The sequence below is a fragment of the Coregonus clupeaformis genome, chromosome 19 (assembly GCF_020615455.1).
Source record: "Coregonus clupeaformis isolate EN_2021a chromosome 19, ASM2061545v1, whole genome shotgun sequence".
NCBI lineage: Eukaryota > Metazoa > Chordata > Actinopteri > Salmoniformes > Salmonidae > Coregonus > Coregonus clupeaformis.
Genome location: NC_059210.1, coordinates 44,305,175 through 44,332,115, shown reverse-complemented (window position 1 = coordinate 44,332,115; position 26,941 = coordinate 44,305,175). Strand labels below are relative to the sequence as shown.

The 26,941-nt window shown below is 42.2% G+C and overlaps 1 pseudogene; it reads left to right on the top strand.

Annotated features, from left to right (window-relative positions):
• The first annotated feature begins 5 nt into the window (after positions 1 to 5).
• Positions 6 to 24,651, top strand: LOC121531181 (annotated as a pseudogene).
• Positions 24,652 to 26,941: the final 2,290 nt, after the last annotated feature.

Sequence of the window (26,941 nt, the reverse complement as noted above, 5' to 3'; positions counted from 1 at the left end):
TGACCATGTCAGCCCTTACAATATTCGTCCGGAGTTTGCCAGTAGATGCATCTAACGACCGCCTGGAGGAGATATTCTCTGAGATTGGACCTGTGAAACACTGCTTTGTTGTCAAGGAAAAAGGTGAGACCGCTACTAGTTAGCTAGCTTGTTAACTTCATTTACATAAAATTTTAGTCATTTAGCAGACGCTCTTATCCAGAGCGACTTACAGTTAGTGAGTGCATACATAATTTTTATATTTTTCATACCCCCCGTGGGAATGACATTTGTCATCTTTGTAAAATTGTGCTGATCTCAACGTCATGTCATGAAACTACAAGAATCCAGACCATGTCATGCTTTGTAATAATATTCAAGAATATGTGTGAAAAGGCCAGTCTGACATGTGGGCCCTTCAGGTGAAGACAAATGTCGTGGGTTTGGGTATGTCACCTACTCCATGGAGGAGGATGCACAGCGCGCCGTTAGAGGTGAAAGACTACAATGGACAGAAGATCAATGTGTCGGTGGCCAAAAAAAATCGAAACGACAAGAAAAGGAGAACAACGGGTATGGAAAACTTATGTGGATGCTTAGCTGTTATTTAGCTAGATGCCTACCTTACATTTTTTATGGTGAAGTTAGAGGATCAAACATTTTATTGTCATCTTGTCTTCTACACAGCCACAGCACCAAAAGAACCAGTACCACAAAAATAACATAAATCTCAAGGAGGTGTAGTATATGAAGAATTATCACTTTGCTAATGTTTTCAAGTGGAACCTGAGAGGATGTTTATTTAGTGTCAGAGGGAATTGTTTTAGGGTGACGCCCCATAGAAGACAGGGGATTGGACAGTAGAGGGAGCCACCCATATTTTGGGAATATTATAAGTACTGGGTTTAAACAAAGAAGAGCGGAGCGGACATTGTAATTTGGAAAACACTGCTCTCCGGGTGATCATGACATCTGTAAACTTATGCTGAAATCTTGTGACATGAATAAAACTTATGATCAAAGTTCAGTATAAGCGGACTCCTTTGTTTAACAGCAATAATTAGCAACATTGACTCGACACTACAAAATGGCGTCACGAACAGGATCGGTCTGCGTCTCTCCTTTGTTCCATTCATGGGCGCCGAGCTGACTCTCGTTCCAAAGTCATGGCCAGATAAGGGTGAGTTTCCTCACCACTTTGGGCATTTGTTAGTTCGAAGGCTATTTGAGTGTGCAAGGGGGAGATGTACCGTGTAAAGTACTTGTGTGTGCTGGTGTGGCTGTTATTGCTGTGGACTAGGGGTCTGTCATAACTATTCTAAATTTGGTTGCACTGGTGAACGGCGCAAATAGGGGGGAGTGTCTATAGAGATATTTTGCTTGAATAGGAATTCAAGAACAATCGATTGAAAGGAATAAGGCCAAGGTATATGTATACAAATTAGGACATTGCGAATCTGGAAAGACCTCTAAACAAGGCGATCTTTAGGATGGGCCGAAAATCCTGTAACATGTTAGATGGAATGGGTGAGTCCTGGGGACTGGAGGCTGTGGTATATACATTCTATTGCAAGTTACCGCTCAGCTGGTGTTTGACGAAGCATTTGTTTGATGTGACTGCTCATTGAATATCCATAGAACTCGCGGCAGCATAAAGTTAGGGCCAAAGGAAAATGAATTTTACGGCGCAATGTAGGTTACATTGCTACATGCTACATGCCACATGTTACATACAGTGGGGAAAAAAAGTATTTAGTCAGCCACCAATTGTGCAAGTTCTCCCACTTAAAAAGATGAGAGAGGCCTGTAATTTTCATCATAGGTACACGTCAACTATGACAGACAAAATGAGAAAAGAAAAATCCAGAAAATCCCATTGTAGGATTTTTTATGAATTTATTTGCAAATTATGGTGGAAAATAAGTATTTGGTCACCTACAAACAAGCAAGATTTCTGGCTCTCACAGACCTGTAACTTCTTCTTTAAGAGGCTCCTCTGTCCTCCACTCGTTACCTGTATTAATGGCACCTGTTTGAACTTGTTATCAGTATAAAAGACACCTGTCCACAACCTCAAACAGTCACACTCCAAACTTCACAATGGCCAAGACCAAATAGCTGTCAAAGGACACCAAAAACAAAATTGTAGACCTGCACCAGGCTGGGAAGACTGAATCTGCAATAGGTAAGCAGCTTGGTTTGAAGAAATCAACTGTGGGAGCAATTATTAGGAAATGGAAGACATACAAGACCACTGATAATCTCCCTCGATCTGGGGCTCCACGCAAGATCTCACCCCGTGGGGTCAAAATGATCACAAGAACGGTGAGCAAAAATCCCAGAACCACACGGGGGGGACCTAGTGAATGACCTGCAGAGAGCTGGGACCAAAGTAACAAAGCCAACCATCAGTAACACACTACGCCGCCAGGGACTCAAATCCTGCAGTGCGAGACGTGTCCCCCCTGCTTAAGCCAGTACATGTCCAGGCCCGTCTGAAGTGCATTTGGATGATCCAGAAGAGGATTGGGAGAATGTCATATGGTCAGATGAAACCAAAATATAACTTTTTGGTAAAAACTCAACTCGTCATGTTTGGAGGACAAAGAATGCTGAGTTGCATCCAAAGAACACCATACCTACTGTGAAGCATGGGGTTGGAAACATCATGCTTTGGGGCTGTTTTTTCTGCAAAGGGACCAGGACGACTGATCCGTGTAAAGGAAAGAATGAATGGGGCCATGTATCGTGAGATTTTGAGTGAAAACCTCCTTCCATCAGCAAGGGCATTGAAGATGAAACGTGGCTGGGTCTTTCAGCATGACAATGATCCCAAACACACCGCCCGGGCAACGAAGGAGTGGCTTCGTAAGAAGCATTTCAAGGTCCTGGAGTGGCCTAGCCAGTCTCCAGATCTCAACCCCATAGAAAATCTTTGGAGGGGAGTTGAAAGTCTGTGTTGCCCAGCGACAGCCCCAAAACATCACTGCTCTAGAGGAGATCTGCATGGAGGAATGGGCCAAAATACCAGCAACAGTGTGTGAAAACCTTGTGAAGACTTACAGAAAACGTTTGACCTGTGTCATTGCCAACAAAGGGTATATAACAAAGTATTGAGAAACTTTTGTTATTGACCAAATACTTATTTTCCACCATCATATGCCAATAAATTCATTAAAAATCCTACAATGTGATTTTCTGGAATTTTTTTCTCATTTTGTCTGTCATAGTTGACGTGTACCTATGATGAAAATTACAGGCCTCTCTCATCTTTTTAAGTGGGAGAACTTGCACAATTGGTGGCTGACTAAATACTTTTTTTCCCCACTGTACATGCTACATGCTACATGCTAACATGTGACCTTAGAGGGCCATCGAGATGGAATAAAGCCTCTTAAATGATGTTTGTGTGTGTAGAATTTAAGTTCTAGGCTTTGTGAGCTCTGTTAAATGTTGTTTGGCTATGAGGAGAAAACTGAGTTACAGCGGGACTGTTAACTTTCTGTTTGGCTTGGGGAGAGAGCTGCTTGAGGGCTCCGTCCACGCTGAAATCGTATTGGTGAATGAACTGCGCATGCGTGTGATTTGATGACTTTAGAGTTACGTAGGGAGAATATGCCACTGCCTACACTGGGTGCAAGGGGGAGACGCAGACAAAAGACAGAGATTTAGAGTCTAATGGTGTATTCTGGTTGTTACATCGGCTGTTTGACGATGAAACTGTTTTCTTGAGACATATTGAATTGATAAATGAGAGAGATATGTTGATGGATTAAAAATAAAAATAATTAAATAAATAAATAAAAAATGTTATTGATCTATTTATGCGATTCCTGAGTTAATTCTTAGCGCAAATGTGACTGGAGGAATATTGAATGGTTGAAATAACTCAGTGACTGCATAAACTACTAATTTCTTGTCTGTTTCTTTGTTCTTTTGTCATATGAGAGACGATAAGAGGAACGAGGAGAGAGAGAGAAAGAGAGGAAGTGCTGACGTGTACATCATGTGACAGGGTGTGACGCGACAAGAGGCTGCTGCGACAGGATCAAGTCAAAAGAGAATCAGGCTAGTGCTGTTCTGTTTACAAAGTCTTCCCCTACAGGATATTTGATGTTATGACAATTTGACAAAGACTTGGCAAAAGACTGATAAAATAAAAATTGCATTTTGGAGTTTCTGTGAATGAGTGGGTTTGATTAGAGTTGTGTTGGGAATCGAGTACTGACATTATTCTGTAAAATTAAGATAATTGGATGCTTATTAAGCAATGGGGTTTATGAGTACTGTAGTGTTGCTGGATTATAGGTATTTTCTTTTTGGATTGCTCTGAAGTTGTCTACTTTCCTGTACTTTTCCTGATTGAAGGTGGTAAGATAGCCACTAATTGATAAATTAGTAAAATAGGAAATATAAATACAAAATTATTTTTGATTATTCATACATTTATTGATTAATTGTTTAATTGAAGAAGAAGAAAAATATTAATTAATTTTTTGAATATTCATATTTTTATTGATTCATTTTTATTATTTAGGAAAAAAACAAACATTTTTTTTAGTTTATATTAAAAATTAAAGGGAGGACACTATAAGCTATATATTCTAAAATAATAATAAAATAATTCACAATAAAGGAATATAAAAGAGTTGTTACAATGGGGAAAAAGGACCTAAGGACTATGAAGGTAATTGCACCTGTTGATATAGTACAAAATAGTAATCCTTTAGTTAATGGTATTGCAAGGTTATCCGGCAAATGGAACAAACGTTGGCCTGACATTGAACAACCATGGCCAGTGGAAGGGACTCTTAACCCTGACGTAATCAACATAATGAAAGTGCTTCTGTCAATTCATAAAGCAGATCAAAAGAAAGAGAAAAAAGGGAACAGCGTAAAGAAAAGAGACAAAGAGAGCTGGGTGTTCTTAAGCTGTTTGAGAATGAAGGACAAAAACTGATAAAAGATGCCAGAGAAAAACTAATGGCAGAAGTCAGTACTCCTTTCTCACATACGGATTCAGGAAAAAGACCCCCACCTTATGAGGAAGAAGTAGAGCATAAGGACGTCTATCCTCAGCTTCCGGTGATCATTCAGGAGGGTGATTATTGCATCAGAGATGAAGAGGAACGAATAATAGAGAGAGGACAAGCAGAAACGACCATAAAAATGAATCCAAACTCCAGAAGTAAGAAAAAACCGAGATGTCTGTAACTAAGAGAAGAATGAGGTTCGGAAAGATGAAGACAAAGATAAAGACTTGGAGAGTAAAGGTGCTTCATATTCAAGAGGATTTTACCCAACAATGATTAGCAAAGAAGAAATAGAAAGAGATATAGACCGATGCGTATCATGCCTGGATAAAGCGAATAGTTTAGAAGAAGTAACACAACTGGAGGAACAACTCAAGAAGCTGAAGATACAGAAGAAGAAACTGCTGAGAAAAGGATCCCAAGAATTGGAGGAGAAGAATACATTGAGGCCAAGGAAAGAGAGAAAAGTAAGAAGATGATGGAAGATGATATTTCGAGGACAGAACATAGAATATAACCTTTTGAAGAATACTGATATGTCAACAACAAGAAAGAGCAGGACCAAGAAACTCTCAGAAAACTTGATCAAATACAACTGGAGGGGAAGAAGAAGAAGAAGAAGGTGGAGAAGAAGAAGGAGAAGAAAAGCTTTGGTTATGAAGAATCAGGGTGAACCACATCAACAATCACTGCTATAGCTTCAACTGAACAAGGTCAAATGCAATTGTACCAGCCACAACAAGTGGTATAAGTTGTTCCATATCCATAGATAGTTTCTGGAAAGAGGGAATTTCTGAGGAAGATAAAGGAGCAAGTGAAGATCACCTGTACTCCAGGTGAACCCTTAAAGGAGCAAGGATTCTAGAGTGCCTAGAAGATCCGAAGGGGGGTGTCAGCTGGTAGCACCAATTAGGGAAAAAATATCCAACAATTGAAGTGAAAACAAAGGACTATGAGAAGTGATGGTGAATAGAGGAAAAGCTTTTATCTGTGTTGAGCCTAAAGAGGTTACACATCTCACTATGTAAAATTAACTAATTAGGATAGTGTTTTGAGAGAGTAAAACAGTTGATTACTCTTAAGGAACCAATTGAGCTCTGCTATAAAAATCAAAGAGAAATTAAAATACACATACTGGTATCAGAACATATACCTATTGCATTGTTGGGAAGAGATGCATTGTGTAAATTGAACTGTACAATAAGATGTACACTAGACGGCTGTCTGGTAGAATATTTTAAAAGAGTAGGGTTTTTGGGAATCTATTAGACTGCCTATTAGACAATCTGTCTGAAAAATAAAGTTAAAAGGGGTGACTGTTATTCTTGGTTACATTCCTACACCAAGAGATTTCAAACTAGGCTAAAAGATGTTTAATCGTTTGCCAAGTCTGTGTGTGAAGAAGTCAGAAGCAGGTGGGGATTTCCCGATCAGATATTCAAAAAAATTGGTGGTAAGGGCTTTTGTGAATAAATCAGTGGAAAAGGTTTTTAAAAGTTAGGAGAAAATATTAGATTAAAAAAGTTAGGAAAACTAGGGTTGAAGGAACTCTAGGACAGTAAGCTAAGTTTCAATGTTAGTTAGTAGTAAGAGAGAGAGAACTAGTGGTGATAGATGGAAATACAAGTCAGGAGTTCAAAGTCTTAGGGAGAATGGATGAAGTAACAACAAGGACATTAACACTTCAGCATATTAAAACAACAGTTAGAAGCAATTCAACTCTTTCAACATTGATAGTTATTGAAGCCATCAATATATCACATTTGATTACAAGGGAGCCAATAGCTCCAGCACCAATTTTAGAGGAATTTCATAGTCTGGGAAGCCTACCATTGGAGGATAAGTCTAAGAGAGAAGTGGGGATTTTTCCAGGGTATGGTGTAAAATTTGGGAAGATAACATAGATAATATTACCTATACTTTGCAGGGTTTTGCAAATGAAATGATAAGAGGGTTTAACCTTCTGTCGAATACTCAAAGAAGTCACAGACTGACGCTGTTAAAACATGATATGGCTCTTGACTATATTCTAGCAAAACAAGGTGGCTTATGTTTGGCTATGACTTTGACGGGGGATAATTGTTATACTTTGATTCCAGATAGTTCAGATAATATCACTAGTGTTATAGATGCATTGAAGAATATAAGGGATGCATTTGGTAGATCTGAAGGAGCTGGATGGTCAGCGAAGTCTTGGTTGCAAGATCAGTTAGGCCCAGTGGGAGCAGTGATGGTTCAGATTTTAGTAGCAGCTTTGATAGCACTGTGTGTGATGTTTTTCTTTTGTAATTTGTTACTGACCTTTGCGAAAGCTATGATATTGAGATGGGTTGGAGTAGTGATGCCTGGAGACAACACTCAGATGCCGTTGTTGACTGTTCCTGATCTGGAAGAAGAGGGACAAGTGGGACTGGATGGAGTATTGATGGATAAATATCCTTTTTTGATTATTTGATTATTTTTTAAATGTTTTTCAATATTAGTGTGATTTTAGTATTTTGTTATGAATCAAAGGGGGGAAATAGGATAATGTGATTCATATATAATTTATATATAATTTTTTATATTCTTAGTTGATATTGATGTTTTAATTTGAAAGTGTTGTTTTGCAAAAGATACTGTTTGGTCTTTTCTTTTCTTCCAGAAGCATTTGGGGGAATATGTAGAGATTGAAATACTCAAACAAGGACAATATGAAGGGACAATATGAAAGGAGAATATGAAGGGAAAGGTGGAGATGGAACAAGGAAGGTGTGGAAATGTTCCGATTCCATCATCAACGATGCATTGGAAGTCGACACTGCTGAGGAGATGAAGTGTAGTGGACTACATTCCAGTGTCTGCAATGAAATATAGACATATTTGCATGTGGAATACATAATTTGTGTCATATTCTTTCTGTATTCATTTTTGTAGAATGATATTTGATGTTATTGGATACATGTGGGGATCTTATATGTTTTTGTTTATTTCGTGAATGCTTAGGGACATGAAGTCTAGGCAGGGATAGAGATAATCCACCGTAGGGTCCGATGGGTCGACCAGCCTGAGAGTGGACATTTTGGATATTATTTTATTTGCTGGGGCTTTCATGTGTATTTAATTGCATCATAGTTTCAAATGCATTGATAAAGATTTATGAATTGATCTGGAGTACTTAGGTGGTTGCCTGGGGCAGAGGGGCCGTGAGAGAATTTTACTGTCTTGATTGATGGATGGATATTTGGAAAGAAGGCTGCCAGACAGGTTTTTCGCTCTCACACTCCATAAAGATTTGTTCATATTTCATAGAAATGTATTTACACTCCATAGAAAAATGTGTTTTTGGTTTATTGTTAAAGATACTCAATAAGATAAATTGTTACTTGTCATAATCCTATTCTGTTTGTTTTCGAGACTTTTAGTTAGTCTCGAAGGGGGGAATGTAGTATATGAAGAATTATGACTTTGCTAATGTTTTCAAGTGGAACCTGAGAGGATGTTTATTTAGTGTCAGAGGGAATTGTTTTAGGGTGACGCCCCATAGAAGACAGGGGATTGGACAGTAGAGGGAGCCACCCATATTTTGGGAATATTATAAGTACTGGGTTTAAACAAAGAAGAGCGGAGCGGACATTGTAATTTGGAAAACACTGCTCTCCGGGTGATCTGTAAACTTATGCTGAAATCTTGTGACATGAATAAAACTTATGATCAAAGTTCAGTATAAGCGGACTCCTTTGTTTAACAGCAATAATTAGCAACATTGACTCGACACTACAGAGGCTTAAAGAAAAACGGAAGGAAAGCCAGACTGATCATAAGTAATCTCAGTTTCAAGGTATGACACACACTAGTGATGCGCAGAACCGCCTGACTGAGGCCTGCACCCAACCTTAACCCGCAAAAATAGAAAATGCGCTGTACAGTCAGAGATGACCGAATTCGTTTTGACTGGCCTTTTTTAGATAAGCCTATGTTTTTGCTTATAATTTCCAACATTTTAGGCTATTTGTTAGTCAACTTGTATATAATTACATACATGCAGCTTCTCTTCTGTCATTACTTGTAGCCCTAGAAGACTAAATAAACCCTTGCTCACCAGAATGTCATAAATTGATCGAATCGATAGTTTCTCTTTCCTCTTTCATCTCTGCTTCTCTCCCGCAGCAAAGATGTTTGGGGACCAGGGAGAAAGTGCAATAAAAATAAAGGGGAAAGCTTTTCCATGCAACATTTCCAAGTGTCACCAGTTTGACCAGTTTTAAGGAAATGAATAGCTGTTAAAACGACCAACATGTTTTTGATAAGATTTCAGTTCGGCTTGGATGCATATTTTATGACGCTGATAAAGATGGCACCTTTACAGATGGTCCCTAACCGTGCATTTATTCTCTCCTAGATACTGAAAGAAAGAGATCATATTTCTCCACTCCTGATCCCGAGTAAAAGTGTTACATTTGGTGTATCATTTTACTGCAAGAAATGCTTAATTCTAAGGGAGCTAATATTATACACTGCTCAAAAAAATAAAGGGAACACTTAAACAACACAATGTAACTCCAAGTCAATCACACTTCTGTGAAATCAAACTGTCCACTTAGGAAGCGACACTGATTGACTATACATTTCACATGCTGTTGTGCAAATGGAATAGACAACAGGTGGAAATTATAGGCAATTAGCAAGACACCCCCAATAAAGGACTGGTTTTGCAGGTGGTGACCACAGACCACTTCTCAGTTCCTATGCTTCCTGGCAGATGTTTTGGTCACTTTTGAATGCTGGCGGTGCTTTCACTCTAGTGGTAGCATGAGACGGAGTCTACAACCCACACAAGTGGCTCAGGTAGTGCAGCTCATCCAGGATGGCACATCAATGCGAGCTGTGGCAAGAAGGTTTGCTGTGTCTGTCAGCGTAGTGTCCAGAGCATGGAGGCACTACCAGGAGACAGGCCAGTACATCAGGAGACGTGGAGGAGGCCGTAGGAGGGCAACAACCCAGCAGCAGGACTGCTACCTCCGCCTTTGTGCAAGGAGGAGCAGGAGGAGCACTGCCAGAGCCCTGCAAAATGACCTCCAGCAGGCCACAAATGTGCATGTGTCTGCTCAAACGGTCAGAAATAGACTCCATGAGGGTGGTATGAGGGCCCGACGTCCACAGGTGGGGGTTGTGCTTACAGCCCAACACCGTGTAGGACGTTTGGCATTTGCCAGAGAACACCAAGATTGGCAAATTCGCCACTGGCGCCCTGTGCTCTTCACAGATGAAAGCAGGTTCACACTGAGCACGTGACAGACGTGACAGAGTCTGGAGACGCCGTGGAGAACGTTCTGCTGCCTGCAACATCCTCCAGCATGACCGGTTTGGCGGTGGGTCAGTCATGGTGTGGGGTGGCATTTCTTTGGGGGCCGCACAGCCCTCCATGTGCTCGCCAGAGGTAGCCTGACTGCCATTAGGTACCGAGATGAGATCCTCAGACCCCTTGTGAGACCATATGCTGGTGCGGTTGGCCCTGGGTTCCTCCTAATGCAAGACAATGCTAGACCTCATGTGGCTGGAGTGTGTCAGCAGTTCCTGCAAGAGGAAGGCATTGATGCTATGGACTGGCCCACCCGTTCCCCAGACCTGAATCCAATTGAGCACATCTGGGACATCATGTCTCGCTCCATCCACCAACGCCACGTTGCACCACAGACTGTCCAGGAGTTGGCGGATGCTTTAGTCCAGGAGATCCCTCAGGAGACCATCCGCCACCTCATCAGGAGCATTCCCAGGCGTTGTAGGGAGGTCATACAGGCATGTGGAGGCCACACACACTACTGAGCCTCATTTTTACTTGTTTTAAGGACATTATATCAAAGTTGGATCAGCCTGTAGTGTGGTTTTCCACTTTAATTTTGAGGGTGACTCCAAATCCAGACCTCCATGGGTTGATAAATTTGATTTCCATTGTTCATTTTTGTGTGATTTTGTTGTCAGCACATTCAACTATGTAAAGAAAAAAGTATTTAATAAGATTATTTCATTCATTCAGATCTAGGATGTGTTATTTTAGTGTTCCCTTTATTTTCTTGAGCAGTGTATTAGGCTATGTGAGAGGTCGAATTTGTATAGCGCCTCGCAATCATCACACTGCTATCATCCTCTTTTTACCACTTCACCAAATCGTTCCCAAACATTAGAATACGGTTCTGGCCCTCCCTTCTATTTATTTTCAACTCTCCATTTTGCAGCTTTTTTCTTATTGAATGAAACTCTGACCTTTTTGCCTCAGTGGATCGATGTCAACTTTTTCTGCCCAAGTTCCCAGATGCGTTTGGCAATTGATGTATATTTGGCACGCTACAGTTAGGCCCTAAAGCTTAGGCTACGCAGCAATGGCAGATAAAAAAGAATGAAAGAAAAACCTAAATGTAGCCCATAGATATGAATTGCACAATAATTATACTGAGTGTACCTGCTCTTTCCATGACACAGATTTGACCAGGTGAATCCAGGTGAAAGCTGTGATCCCTTATTGATGTCACTTGTTAAATCCACTTCAATCAGTGTAGATGAAGGGGGGGAGACAGGTTAAAGAAGGATTTAAGCCTTGAGATAATTGAGACATGTATTGTATGTGTGCCATTCAGAGGGTGAATGGACAAGACTAAATATTTAAGTGCCTTTGAACGGGGTATTGTAGTAGGTACCAGGTGCACTGGTTTGAGTGCGTCAAGAACTGCAACGCTGCTAGGTTTTTCACACTCAACAGTTTCCCGTGTGAATCAAGAATGATCCACCATCCAAAGGACATCCAGCCAACTTGACACAACTGTGAGAAGCATTGGAGTCAACATGGGCCAGCATCCCTGTGGAATGCTTTCGAAACCTTGTAGAGTCCATGCCCCGACAAATTGAGGCTGTTCTGAGGGCAAAAAGGGGTGCACCTCAATTTTAGGAAGGTGTTCCTATTGTTTTGTACACTGTGTACATTCATGGATTTTAAATGCATTGTTTTCTCTTTATTCAACCTGGGACTGTGGGTTACGAGTCAACCCGTGCATCACTAACACACCCACACAGACAATCTTTCTCTTTGGCCTCCACTTTGTGCAAGGATGCTTTGTCTGCAGTTAGTTGTTAATGTTTGTCTTCGGTACCCACAGTGCTCTGAGGATGATCTGAAGCAGACCTTTGCCAAGTTTGGGACAGTTCTGGAGGCTAACATCCCCCTTAAACCAGGTACAGACTTAACCTTGAGAGAATCACCACCCAACCACACTAAGCACTGTTGAGCCTTTGTGGATTTAGTTGTGCAAAGACAACTGCAGAGTCAATATCATGTTTTCTATCTGGTGGCTGACTATTCCTCACTCTGTTTACCTTCCTGTGTGTGTATGTCATCAGATGGAAAGATGCGGAGCTTTGCGTTTGTCCAGTTTAAGAACGTCTTGGAGGCAGGAAAGGCCTTGAACGCAATAAACCTAAAGGAGATCAAAGGTGAGACACCTTAACCTGGTGTGTGTGTGTGTGTGAATTGAAAACCTGGTCAAGGTGTGGAGAACTGCTAGATGAAAAATATAAGGGGAACAACTTCTATATTAAAAGTTTAATAGACAAATGCATATGTGAAGACATACAGTTTTTCACAATTCCTGACATTTAATCCTAGTAAGAATTCCCTGTCTTAGGTCAGTTAGGATCACCACTTTATTTTAAGAATGTAAAATGTCAGAATAATAGTAGAGAGAAGGATTTATTTCAGCTTTTATTTATTTCATCACATTCCCAGTGGGTCAGAAGTTTACATACACTCAATTAAAATTTGGTAGCATTGTCTTTAAATTGTTTAACTTGGGTCAAATGTTTCGGGTAGCCTTCCACAAGCTTCCCACAATAAGTTGGGTGAATTTTGGCCCATTCCTCCTGACAGAGCTGGTGTAACTGAGTCAGGTTTGTACGCCTCCTTGCTCGCACACACTTCTTCAGTTCTGCCCACAATTTTTCTATAGGATTGAGGTCAGGGCTTTGTAATGGCCACTCCAATACCTTGACTTTGTTGTCCTTAAGCCATTTTGCCACAACTTTGGAAGTATGCTTGGGGTCATTGTCCATTTGGAAGACCCATTTGCGACCAAGCTTTAACTTCCTAACTGATGTCTTGAGATGTTGCTTCAATATATCCACATAATTTTCCTTCCTCATGATGCCATCTATTTTGTGAAGTGCACCAGTCCCTCCTGCAGCAAAGCACCCCCACAGCATGATGCTGCCAACCCCGTGCTTCACGGTTGGGATGGTGTTCTTCGGCTTGCAAGCAGCCCCCTTTTTCCTCCAAACATAATGATGGTTATTATGGCCAAACAGTTCTATTTTTGTTTCATCAGACCAGAAGATATTTCTTAAAAAAGTAAGATCTTTGTCCCCATGTGCAGTTACAAACCGTAGTCTGGCTTTTTTATGGCGGTTTTGGAGCAGTGGCTTCTTCCTTGCTGAGCGGCCTTTCAGGTTATGTCGATATAGGACTCGTTTTACTGTGGATATAGATACTTTTGTACCTGTTTCCTCCAGCATCTTCACAAGGTCCTTTGCTGTTGTTCTGGGATTGATTTGCACTTTTCGCACCTCGCATCTCTAGGAGACAGAACGCGTCTCCTTCCTGAGCGGTATGACGGCTGCGTGGTCCCGTTTTGTTTATACTTGCGTACTATTGTTTGTACAGATGAATGTGGTACCTTCAGGCATTTGGAAATTGCTCCCAAGGATGAACCAGACTTGGAGGTCTACAATGTTTTTTCTGAGGTCTTGGCTGATTTCTTTTGATTTTCCCATGTCAAGCAAAGAGGCACTGAGGTTGAAGGTGGTAGGCCTTGAAATACAGTGGGGAAAAAAGTATTTAGTCAGCCACCAATTGTGCAAGTTCTCCCACTTAAAAAGATGAGAGAGGCCTGTAATTTTCATCACAGGTACACGTCAACTATGACAGACAAAATGAGAAAAAAATATCCAGAAAATCACATTGTAGGATTTTTAATGAATTTATTTGCAAATTATGGTGGAAAATAAGTATTTGGTCAATAACAAAAGTTTCTCAATACTTTGTTATATACCCTTTGTTGGCAATGACACAGGTCAAACGTTTTCTGTAAGTCTTCACAAGGTTTTCACACACTGTTGCTGGTATTTTGGCCCATTCCTCCATGCAGATCTCCTCTAGAGCAGTGATGTTTTGGGGCTGTCGCTGGGCAACACAGACTTTCAACTCCCTCCAAAGATTTTCTATGGGGTTGAGATCTGGAGACTGGCTAGGCCACTCCAGGACCTTGAAATTCTTCTTACGAAGCCACTCCTTCGTTGCCCGGGTGGTGTGTTTGGGATCATTGTCATGCTGAAAGACCCAGCCACATTTCATCTTCAATGCCCTTGCTGATGGAAGGAGGTTTTCACTCAAAATCTCATGATACATGGCCCCATTCATTCTTTCCTTTACACGGATCAGTCGTCCTGGTCCCTTTGCAGAAAAACAGCCCCAAAGCATGATGTTTCCACCCCCATGCTTCACAGTAGGTATGGTGTTCTTTGGATGCAACTCAGCATTCTTTGTCCTCCAAACACGACGAGTTGAGTTTTTACCAAAGTTCTATTTTGGTGTCATCTGACCATATGACATTCTCCCAATCCTCTTCTGGATCATCCAAATGCACTCTAGCAAACTTCAGACGGGCCTGGACATGTACTGGCTTAAGCAGAGGGACACGTCTGGCACTGCAGGATTTGAGTCCCTGGCGGCGTAGTGTGTTACTGATGGTAGGCTTTGTTACTTTGGTCCCAGCTCTCTGCAGGTAATTCACTAGGTCCCCCCGTGTGGCTCTGGGATTTTTGCTCACCGTTCTTGTGATCATTTTGACCCCACGGGGTGAGATCTTGCGTGGAGCCCCAGATCGAGGGAGATTATCAGTGGTCTTGTATGTCTTCCATTTCCTAATAATTGCTCCCACAGTTGATTTCCTCAAACCAAGCTGCTTACCTATTGCAGATTCAATCTTCCCAGCCTGGTGCAGGTCTACAATTTTGTTTCTGGTGTCCTTTGACAGCTCTTTGGTCTTGGCCATAGTGGAGTTTGGAGTGTGACTGTTTGAGGTTGTGGACAGGTGTCTTTTATACTGATAACAAGTTCAAACAGGTGCCATTTAATACAGGTAACAAGTGGAGGATAGAGGAGCCTCTTAAAGAAGAAGTTACAGGTCTGTGAGAGCCAGAAATCTTGCTTGTTTGTAGGTCACCAAATACTTATTTTCCACCATAATTTGCAAATAAATTCATTAAAAATCCTACAGTGTGATTTTCTGGATATTTTTTTCTCAATTTGTCTGTCATAGTTGACGTGTACCTATGATGAAAATTACAGGCCTCTCTCGTCTTTTTAAGTGGGAGAACTTGCAGAATTGGTGGCTGACTAAATACTTTTTCCCCCCGCTGTACATCCACAGGTACACCTCCAATTGACTCAAATGATGTCAATGAGCCTATCAGAAGCTTCTAAAGCCATTACATTATTTTCTGGAATTTTCCAAGCTGTTTAAAGGCACAGTCAACTTAGTGTATGTAAACTTCTGACCCACTGGAATTGTGATACAGTGAATTATAAGTGAAATAATCTGTCTGTAAACAATTGTTGGAAAAATTACTTGTGTCATGCACAAAGTAGATGTCCTAGCCGACTTGCCAAAACTATAGTTTGTTAACAAGAAATGTGTGGAGTGGTTGAAAAACGAGTTTTAATGACTCCAACCTAAGTGTATGTAAACTTCCGACTTCAACTGTATGTTCCTCTAAGAGGTTTGCAGCAAATATCTCACCCTCCAGAGGGGAGGGTTGACCTAAATACCCTTGCCTTATCTGTTTGTTGTTTCACCCTTCCATGCCCGGTGCCAAAACATTAAATCAAGGTGGAGACCTTGAGGTTGAATAGACTATACATTTTAAACATCTTAATCGTTTAAGGACACCTATGGCCGGTTTTATGGCTCAGGGGCTCAGATCACATTTACTGAGACCTGCTTTACGGTGACCTCTGACCTGAGAGAGGGTACCTAGAGGCCAAATTCCTATAGGGAATACTCATCAGAAAATAGCTTTCTTAAGTGTGTGTGTGAGAGAGCGAGACCTTTTTCTGCCCTGTGAATATCTCTGATAAAGATGGGGCACATCTCAATAGTCTACTGTAGCTTCCTCTGCTGTGATCAAGTCATTCTATCCTCTGTCCTTTACAGGAAGGCAGGTAGCTGTGGATTGGGCTGTGGCTAAAGACAAGTTTGTCGCTACTCAGCCAGGAGCTAAGAAAGAGGAAAAGGTCGCAGCAGAGAAAGCGGCATCTGAAAGTGACTCTGAAGAAGAAGAGGAGGCGGAGGAGGAAGAAGTAGAAGAAGAGAAGAAACCATTAGAACATTCAAAGAACAAGTATGAACTTTTGCTGTCTGTAATCTCTATTTCTGCATGTCCTCAGTTTGAGATGGGCTGTAAAGATGTAGACGTTGACCTAGATGTAATTAAGCAATAAGGCATGAGAACCCAGGGATTATCGTGTGAATAACTGCCGACTAAGGGTTGTTATAAGACCCAACGCGGCGGGCCAAAGAAACAGCCCATAGGAGGGAGTTATTTCACTATAATTCCCATTTTAGAAAACGGTTACCAACATATTTTTAAAAAGATGAATGACATGTTTTCATAAATGAAAATGAGTAAATTAGTTTAATTTCGTCCTTCCACCAGACGATATAGTCCGGGCAAAAGCCAGTTGTTAGTTCTGAGATTCTGAAGTTGCTAGCCAAAGAAGCTGTTTGTCCATTCCAAACATTCTAAGCAAAAAAGGTTGCCATGCAGGCTAGCTACTTCTCCTTTGCTAGCTAGCCAACTAAATCTAACACACAATCAAATCAAGCAGCTGAAATGACAACAGACTATGCATTTTAGTTTGTTTTACCTTTGTTTCTATTGCCATTTATTTTGATATATCCATTAAAATGATCCTGATAAATGAATTAGTCTGGCTCAGAGATGTTGTCAGTAATGTTCATTCTCTCCTATGGAATGGTGGAGATCGCCAAAAATACCTGTAACATTGTTGCACATGTCGGAAAAGCCGGCAGCAAGGTTTAGACAAACCCCAACTGTTGCAAACCAAATACTAGCCTAGTAGAATGAGGAAATAATGTCTAAACTTTTTTCCAGGGGAGATGAAGTTTATAAATTGCCTGGCTGGGCTGTAGGACAGTGGATGCGCATTGATAATTCAAATTGAACTGTTAACAGGCATTACCTGGGGATTGTGGTGAATAACTCCCTGCTATCAACCAATCAGGATCCAAACAGTTGGTCTTCTTTGACCTGTCTTTGTCCTTTGGTTCTGAGGACTGGAGTATTGCAGCCAGGATATCGTTGAAGTGTTGTGTTTAATAGTCCTTCTGTCTCTCTACAGAGTCCGCTCTAAGCCAGCTCAGCAGCCAGACAGCCCGTCAGAGGATGAGAGTGAGGAAGGAGAGGGTGATGATGAGGAGAATGAAGAAGCAGAGTCTCAGAAGGCAGGTGACGATAACAAAAGTGATCTTGGGTCTGATGAAGATGATGATGACGACTGTGAGGATTCTGGTATGAAATGGTTGTCTTTTCTCTTGATGTAATATCACAGTGTGTATGTTCCAGGTTGCCCTCTGTTTGAACTCCTATAACTCTCTCTCTCTCTCTCTCTCTCTCTCTCTCTCTCTCTCTCTCTCTCTCTCTCTCTCTCTCTCTCTCTCTCTCTCTCTCTCTCTCTCTCTCTCTCTCTCTCTCTCTCTCTCTCTCTCTCTCTCTCTATATATATATATATATATATACTGCTCAAAAAAATAAAGGGAACACTTAAACAACACAATGTAACTCCAAGTCAATCACACTTCTGTGAAATCAAACTGTCCACTTAGGAAGCAACACTGATTGACAATAAATGTCACATGCTGTTGTGCAAATGGAATAGACAACAGGTGGAAATTATAGGCAGTTAGCAAGACACCCCCAATAAAGGACTGGTTTTGCAGGTGGTGACCACAGACCACTTCTCAGTTCCCATGCTTCCTGGCTGATGTTTTGGTCACTTTTGAATGCTGGCAGTGCTTTCACTCTAGTGGTAGCATGAGACGGAGTCTACAACCCACACAAGTGGCTCAGGTAGTACAGCTCAACCAGGATGGCACATCAATGCGAGCTGTGGCAAGAAGGTTTGCTGTGTCTGTCAGCGTAGTGTCCAGAGCATGGAGGCGCTACCAGGAGACAGGCCAGTACATCAGGAGACGTGGAGGAGGCCGTAGGAGGGTAACAACCCAGCAGCAGGACCGCTACCTCCGCCTTTGTGCAAGGAGGAGCAGGAGGAGCACTGCCAGAGCCCTGCAAAATGACCTCCAGCAGGCCACAAATGTGCATGTGTCTGCTCAAACGGTCAGAAACAGACTCCATGAGGGTGGTATGAGGGCCCGACGTCCACAGGTGGGGGTTGTGCTTACAGCCCAACACCGTGCAGGACATTTGGCATTTGCCAGAGAACACCAAGATTGGCAAATTCGTCACTGGCGCCCTGTGCTCTTCACAGATGAAAGCAGGTTCACACTGAGCACATGTGACAGATGTGACAGAGTCTGGAGACGCCGTGGAGAACGTTCTGCTGCCTGCAACATCCTCCAGCATGACCGGTTTGGCGGTGGGTCAGTCATGGTGTGGGGTGGCATTTCTTTGAGCTCCTCCATGTGCTCGCCAGAGGTAGCCTGACTGCCATTAGGTACCGAGATGAGATCCTCAGACCCCTTGTGAGACCATATACTGGTGCGGTTGGCCCTGGGTTCCTCCTAATGCAAGACAATGCTAGACCTCATGTGGCTGGAGTGTGTCAGCAGTTCCTGCAAGAGGAAGGCATTGATGCTATGGACTGGCCCGCCCGTTCCCCAGACCTGAATCCAATTGAGCACATCTGGGACATCATGTCTCGCTCCATCCACCAACGCCACGTTGCACCACAGACTGTCCAGGAGTTGGTGGATGCTTTAGTCCAGGTCTGGGAGGAGATCCCTCAGGAGACCATCCGCCACCTCATCAGGAGCATGCCCAGGCGTTGTAGGGAGGTCATACAGGCACGTGGAGGCCACACACACTACTGAGCCTCATTTTGACTTGTTTTAAGGACATTACATCAAAGTTGGATCAGCCTGTAGTGTGGTTTTCCACTTTAATTTTGAGTGTGACTCCAAATCCAGACCTCCATGGGTTGATACATTTGATTTCCATTAATAATTTTTTTGTGATTTTGTTGTCAGCACATTCAACTATGTAAAGAAAAAAGTATTTAATAAGATTATTTCATTCATTCAGATCTAGGATGTTTTATTTTAGTGTTCCCTTTTATTTTTTTGAGCAGTGTATATATCTATCTCTCGTGCAGCCAAGAGGAAGCCCATCCCATCAGACGTCAATGAGGGCAAAACCATCTTTATCAGGAACCTGTCGTTTGATACGGAACAGGAGTGCTTGGAGGAGGTATTACTGCAGTATGGAGAACTGAAGTACATCAAGATCTGTCTACACCCAGACACTGAACACTCTAAATGTATAGTCCTGGCTCCAACACAATCTCATTCTCTCTATAGCTCTGTCCCCCCCAAACTTAAACAATGCGATGAAGTGGGATAGATGTCTACATGTTAACATTGAATCATGGTTGTGTTGGTTGGTAATGGTTGTTGACTGTGTTCTGTTGTCTGGTCAGGTATTGCCTTTGCTCAGTTCAAGTCTAAAGAAGCAGCAGAGAAATGCATTATTGCCGCAGAGGACGAGTCAGAGGTGAGACGGAATAGGATAAATTACTCATGCATTCTACAGGTACATCTCTTCTGATGAGCCCTGTGTTGCTGTAATGTATGTTTGGGGGTAACATGTTTGTGTCTGTCTTAGAGCGGGGGTATCCGTGTGGATGGTAGGAAGCTGAACATCGTAGCGGCGGTAAGCAGAGAGGATGCCGTCAAACGGAAGGACAAGAAGGTCAAAACACACAGGGACCAGGAACATCTACCTGGCTAGAGAGGGATGTAAGTTACAGCCCCTTTCTCCTCCCTTTTCCTCTCCTCTCCCCTATCTCATACCTCTCTTTCTCTCAGTGATACGGGCAGGAACTAAGGCAGCTGAGGACGTTCCAGCAGCAGACATGGCCAAGAGGACCAGAGTAAGTACTTCCTGTTTTTCAACCAATCATAGCGTTGTCTTACAATCACAATAGTGTGTTGGTAACTGAGGGCTTGTGTCCTCAGTGTTTTTTTGTTATTTTTTTTGTTTTTTTAGGAAGGCCAGAGTGTGTGTATGTGTTAACCCTCTCCTTCTGTGTTAGTTTGAGGACCTGAAGCGGACCAAGCTACGGGACATGAATGTGTTTGTGTCCAAGAACCGCTTGTGTGTCCACAACCTGCCCAAGTCTGTAGACGGCAAACAACTACAACAACTCTGCCTGAAAGCTGCAGGAGCTGGCAAGGGGGTCCTCATTACCGAGGTAAGACACTCCTACCACATTTCCATAGCTGTTTCCATCTGAGTCAAATCTGGCAATAGGTCCTCATCTCTCTGGGTGATCGGTTAGTGACCACCAGGTAGCACTGCAGTGCCTTCAGAAAGTATTCACACCCCCTTGACTTTTTGTGCTAATGGTTTCTTCTCCTCCTCTTCTTCAAAGTCACTTTCAAGTGCCACATTTTGTTGTGTTGCAGCCTGAATTCAACATTTTTTAAATTGACCCACCCATAATGTCAGTGTAATTGTTTATTTTTACAAATTAATTAAAAATGAAAAGCTGAAATGTCTTGAGTCAATAAGTATTCAACCCCTTTGTTATGGCCAGCCTATATAAGTTCAGGAGTAACAATGTGCTTAACAAGTCACATAATAAGCTGCATGGACTCACTCTGTGTGCAATAATAGTGTTTAACATGATTTTTGAACGACTACCTCATCTCTGTACCCCACACATAAAATTATATGTAAGTTCCCTCAGTCGACCAGTGAATTCTAAACACAGATTCAACCAGAAAGACCAGGTAGGTTTTCTAATGCCTCACAAAGAAGAGCACCTATTGTTAGATGGGTAAAAATAAAGCAGACATTGAATATCCCTTTGAGCATGTTTAAGTTATTACACTTTGGATGGTGTATCAATACACCCAGTCACTACAAAGATACAGGTGGCCTTCCTACCTCAGTTGCTGGAGAGGAACGAAACCGCACAGGGTTTTGACCATGAGGCCAACAGTGACTTTAAAACAGTTACAGAGTTTAATGGCTGTGATAGGAGAAAACTGAGGAGAGATCAACAACATTGTAGTGACTCCACAATGCTAACCTAATTGACAGAGTGAAAAGATGGAACCCTGTACAGAACAAAAATATTCCAAAACATGCAGCCTGTTTGCAACAAGGTACTAAAGTAATACTGCAAAAAGATGTGGCAAAGCAATTAACTTTGTCCTGAATACAAAGTGTTATGTTTGGGGGCAAATCCAATACAACACATTAATATTTTCAAGCATAATGGTGGCTGAATCATGTTATGGCTATGCTTGTAATTGTTAAGGACTGGGGAGTTTTTCAGGATAAAAAATAAATGGAATGGAGCTCAGCACAGGCAAAATCCTAGAGGAAAACCTGGTTCAGTCTGCTTTCCACTAGACACTGGCAGATGAATTCACCTTTCAGCAGGACAGTAACCTAAAACACAAGGCCAAATCTACACTGCAGTTGCTTACCTAAAAAGACAGTGAATGTTTCTGAGTGGCCGAGTTACAGTTCTGATTTAAATCTGCTTAAAAATCTATGGCAAGTCCTGAAAATGGATGTCTAGCAATGATCAACAACCAATTTGACAGAATTTTGAAAATATTAATGGGCCAATGTTGCACAATCCAGGTGTGGTAAGCTCTTAGAGACTTACCCAGAAAGACTCACAGCTGTAATCGCTGCCAAAGGGGATTCTAACATGTATTGACTCAGGGGGTTGAATACTTATCTCATCAACATACTGTATATTACTGTTTTTTTTAATACAAATGTTAGAATTTTTCTTCCACTTTGACATTTCAGTATTTTGTGTAGATTGTTGACAAAAAAATGACATTCAATTCATTTTAATCCCACTTTGTAACACAACAAATTGTGGAAAAAGTCAAGGGGTGTGAATACTTTCTGAAGGCACTGTATTGTCCTATAAAGCTGTCCTGTCCATGTTGAATGGCCTTTAATTTCTCTTTACAACCTCTTTCCCCAATTCTCATTGTTTACCATTTGCTTATCTTCCCCTTTTCCTCACCATCTCTATCTGTATGCCCCCCCTCTCTCTCGCTCTCTCTCTGTGTATGATAAGAAGCCAGAGCGGGGTCAGGTGTTAGGCCGGTCGCTAGGTTACGGCTTTGTTCAGTTCCAAGATCATGAACACGCTCTGAAGACACTACGACACCTCAACAATAACCCTGACATCTACGGAAACACCAAGGTGTGTCTTTGTTGATCTCTCTCTGTGTGTGTATGCATGTCCTCAACCTTGTCCTCGACAGAATGCAGCTGTGTTTGAGAGGGTGAATGACAGGTTATGTTTCAGGATGTTGTCTTTGGCTCTCAGTAGCTGATGTCAGTAACTGCATTGATTTTATCTCTGAACAATATTACATCTGGTCTCAAACATCCTAGTCATCAATATTTTATGTTGAATTGCACGTACACACGTTTGGTTTGGCAACCTACAGCATCTGATCAATATTGACGGTCTTCTTGCTAAATTATGAGAGAGTTTTATTGAGAAGACTATTCACAGGTTGTCATTGTTTTGTTTTTCTTGAATGATTTACCTTGTGTATGTGTGTGTGTGTGTACAGAGGCCCATTGTTGAGTTCTCTCTTGAAGATGGGAGGAAGCTGAAGATGAAAGAAATGCGACAACAACAAGTCAAGGTGTGTCTTCTCTTCTGTTTGTGTTGGTGTGTGATGATGGTTAAGATTAAGAGTAACACATTTTCCTGTCTCCATGGTTTCCAGGAGCGTTTTAAGGGGCGTGGCCCTATGGGAAGCTGCAGCTGCAGCAGGAGGCGGGACTGGACCTCAGAAGGGTGCGTCTAAATCCCAGAGTGCCATGGTAACGAAGGAGGGGTCAGCGAAGACCCAGACACAGTCAGCACCATCCGGTCAGGGCAGAAAGGATGGAGGTATGACGCTCTACATTTCTGCCCAATCCTGAAGATAACACACACACAGCTCATCAATTCTGGTGGAACTGCAAATGTTTGTCATTTTTAACTTTTCCCTCATTTTCTGTATTCTTTTTGCTTTTTGGTTGTCGCTGATATTTCCTCCCATTTCTTTCTCTCTCGTCTAGTACCTCCCCCCCCCAGCCACAGGCCAAGGCTCAGACCCAGCAACAGGCCCAGAAGCAGGGCCGGCAGTACGCAGGCTTCCAGACCACCCCAGTTCTAGAACACGTAGAACTGGAGGATGGAAAGAAACGACAGAAGGTTCTAGCCCTGCCCTCCCACCGTGGCCCAAAGATCAGGTAATACATTTTTTACATTTTAGTCATTTAGCAGACGCTCTTATCCAGAGCAACTTACAATTAGTGAGTGCATACATTTTCATACTGGCCCCCCGTGGGAAACGAACCCACAACCCTGGCGTTGCAAGCGCCATGCTCTACCAACTGAGCTACAGGGGACTACACACACACACACTGTACCTATTACATTGTAATCCATACTACATGGTATAACGTTGGTCCTGCAGGGCGCGTGATAAGGGGAAGCCGCAGCACCAGCTTGCTCAGCCTAAGAAGCCCAAGATCCGGCCCAGCAGGAGAGAGCGACAGGGAGGAACGTCACTGGAGAAACCTACACAGCCCAGAACACAGGTACACACACAAACATTACCCATGTCTGCATGTCGTGGCCCCAAGATCATGTAATACATTCAACTGTCTTTTCCAGAGTGCTAAAGGGGCCAAGAGGCAGTTTAGGAGCCGAGAGGATGACCGCTTTGACAATCTGGTTGAACAATACAAGAGGAAACTGATGGGCGGCAACAAGACTGCAACCATCAAGAAGAACAAGTGGTTCAACAGTTAAGTGTGTGTGTACGCATTTGTCAGAGAGATTTCATTTCCTTATGTTGGTTTCAACATCATTCACATTTTAAAACAAAGATAAGATGGTGGAAATGTTGGCATAACACAGTTTGAAGCACAGTGCTTAAAAAAACAGAATGTGTGGGTTTGGTTTGTCCGACAAAGGTGTTCAGAACAGATGCTAATGTTTTACTCTGTACTGTGCTTTATGTTCATGTTAACTATTGGTGAATAATAATGTAAAGAACATCAGAGCTTTGAGAAATGTAAATGACTGACATTTTTATTAAAGAACTTACAAAGACGGAGACAGTTTGTTTGGTCTGTCTATTTCATATATGTGATATAAGTATGGACACATTTTGGAAACAGACCCACACTATGTTCATGTGTAATGTTTGCTATACATGTACATCTTCACCCCATGTACCTCTCCCACCCATTTCTGGACATGTTGATGTACTCTGTGTAAAGGTATTGGTGTGTTCAATAAATGGTAATCTGTGATCAAGGTAATGTTCTACCTCTGACCAGTTTGTAGAGTTTGGGAAATGTTGGATTGTAGAAACACTGTCACACCCACATAATTGTTGATAGCATATTTGGTAATGTTTGCTGACCCTGTTCCTCTCACCCACTCACTGGCCTAGTCAAGGGGAAATTCCAACCCACATGAAGCGCCTGTAAATGGAAGGTGATATCCTTTTTATGCACTTTTCTCTGTATTCTTGAACTTAAAGGGAAACTCCACCTAAAAACTGTATTTGTTTCATTGTTGACATAGTCCCAAAATGTTTTGCTTGTCAGCAATCAAGTTTTCAAGATGCACTATATATACATAAGTATGTGGACACCCCTTCAAATTAGTGGATTTGGCTATTTCAGCCATACCCGTTGCTGACAGGTCTATAAAATCGAGCACACCGCCATGCAATCTCCATACACAAACATTGGCAACAGAATGGCCTTACTGAAGAGCTCAGTGACTTTCAATGTGGCACTGTCATAGAATGCCACCTTTCCAACAAGTCAGTTTGTAAAATGTCTGCCTTGCTAGAGCTGCCCCAGTCAACTTTAAGTGCTGTTATTGTGAAGTGGAAATGTTTAGGAGCATTAACGGCTCAGCCGCAAAGTGGTAGACCACACAAGCTCACAGAACTGGACCGCCAAGTGCTGTAGCGCGTAAAAATCATCTGTCCTCTGTTGCAACACTGAGTTCCAAACTGCCTCTGGAAGCAAAGTCAGCACAATAACTGTTTGTCAAGAGCTTCATGAAATGGGTTTCCATGGCAGAGCAGCTGCACACAAGCCTAAGATCACCATGCGCAATGCCAAGCGTCGGCTGGAGTGGTGTAAAGCTCGCCGCCATTGGACGTGGAGCAGTGGAAACACATTCTTTGGAGTGATTAATCATTCTTCACCATCTGGCAGTCCGAGGGACGAATCTGGGTTTGGCGGATGCCAGGAGAACGCTACCTGCCTCAAGGCTGTTTTTCATGGTTCGGGCTAGGTCCATTAGTTCCAGTGAATGGAAATCTTAACGCTACAGCATACAATGATGTTGTAGACAAATTCTGTGCTTCCAACTTTGTGGCAACAGTTTGGGGAAGGTCCTTTCCTGTTTCAGCATGACAATGCCCCCGTGCACAAAGCGAGCTCCATACAGAATTGGTTTGTCGAGATCGGTGTGGAAGGACTTGACTGGCCTGCACACAGCCCTGACCTCAACCCCATCGAACACCTTTGGAATGAATTGGAACCTGCAAGCCTGGTGTAGTCGCCCAACATCAGTGCCCAACCTGAATGGAAGCAAGTCCTCGCAGCAATTTTCCAACATCTAGTGGAAAGCCTTCCCAGAAGAGTGGAGGCTGTTATAGCAGCAAAGGGGGGACCAACTCCATATTAATGCCCATGATTTTGGAATGAGATGTTCGACGAGCAGGTGTCCACATACTTTTGGTCATGTAGTGTATGTAACTTTCAAAATACAGAAATCTTCCTGTGTGATGCAAAATGCGTCATACAGTGATGATTTCTATATTTTGAAAGTGACGTATCTTGAATACTTGATTTATAACATCTCATGTCGTTGGCTGGAGTTTTCAAGATTCTTGTGACGAGACAGATCAATGTAGCCATTCAAACAACAGTGCGCTAACATTCTGTGTTCAGCTAAGCAGCTAGCTAGCCAAGCAGAGAGGTAGCTAATTATTTTGCTTTACATAGCTAGCCTGGCTTGCTGATATTTAGGACAAGTGGAAAAGTGTACCCTGTTTCTGGTGCATGTATTTCATGACACTCATTTGCTACAACAAGTGGCAACTTTGTTTCATCATGGAATTGTAAAGAGGCACCGTTACTGTGGACACCAGTGGCGGTCAGTGCCGTTTATGATGAGGGAGGACGATTATTTTTCATGAGCATGGCCTTATTTCTATTACAGCATGTTGGATGACTGTCATTCATATTCCATTCACCCAGTTCAATGTAACATCGATAGGTTTAGGCTACTACATGATACTCAAATTTTCCCTATACTCATCATAGGTTTGCTACAACCTAGCCTATGAATGAACGTTTACAAAGTAGGTGCACACAGGTCAATACATTTTTTTGAGATGACAGAGAGTGACACATGAACAGACCGTGACACATTCAAAACTGCCTTGCACACTCTTACATTTACATTTTAGTCATTTAGCAGACGCTCTTATGCAGAGCGACTTACAGTTAGTGAATGCATACGTTTTTTTTTCTTTTCGTACTGGCCCCCCATGGGAAACGAACCCACATCC